General features: G+C 59.8%; 1 protein-coding gene across 1 annotated transcript in view; it reads left to right on the forward strand.

The window, feature by feature from the left end:
• PRKAG3 (protein kinase AMP-activated non-catalytic subunit gamma 3) overlaps window positions 1–774 on the forward strand; it is a 4,216-nt gene that overhangs the window by 806 nt on the left and 2,636 nt on the right. The window lies entirely within an intron of this gene.

Raw genomic sequence — 774 nt, forward strand, 5'->3', positions numbered from 1 at the left:
TGGGGACAGGCCACCCCAGGGGCGGGAGAATGTGGGCGGCTGACGGGCCCCTTCCCACGGACATGCAGCCCTGGGGACAAGGACGTCCTTGTCCCAGCTGTGCCAAGCTCCTTGGGAACGGCTGGGGCAGGGGCTGCAGGGTCTCTTCCTTCTCCATATTGGCTCTAGGCTCCTTAGGAAGTGGTCCCTTCTCTGTGCCTTCATTATTTTAGGGTAGCCTGTAAACTTTGGCTCTGTCAGGAAGGTTTGTGGCTGGGGTAGCTCTGCTCTCTGCATGTGCTGGTGTGTTGTAGAGGGTCTCCTGGGGACTGGGGGAATGGGGTCAGCCATCCAACCCTGTGGACTCCCTTCTTCCTCGGGCTGCTGCTTTGTTAGTATAGGTTTCCTGGGATAGACCTGGTCCCCGGGAGGGGCCAATGGGGTTGGCGAGGCTCTCTGCACAGGAAGAAGCAAGAACGGAATTTACGCCTTGGGATTGGGAGAGGATGGGTGCAGAGACGCTGTGGGACATACTTGGCTCCAACAGCAGAGAGAGAAGGCAGGAGGTCCTGCCATCCATGCCTTGTCCTGCTCTGGAGACCCCTGCTGTCTCCCCAGAGCAGGAGAACAAGCTGGGTGTCCTGGACTGGAGCTGCCGTGGAGACTGCAGGCTCTGGGGGTCCTGGGCTGAAGGGAGGTGCCCACATCCCCACCCTGAAAAGACAGTTCTCTCTGCCTGGCTTGGGTGGGCCAGAGCAACTGGGTGGGTTCAGGCAGGAGGGGAAAAAACTGGGT

This window comes from Geospiza fortis, unplaced genomic scaffold (assembly GCF_000277835.1).
Source record: "Geospiza fortis unplaced genomic scaffold, GeoFor_1.0 scaffold112, whole genome shotgun sequence".
Classification (NCBI taxonomy): Eukaryota; Metazoa; Chordata; class Aves; order Passeriformes; family Thraupidae; genus Geospiza; species Geospiza fortis.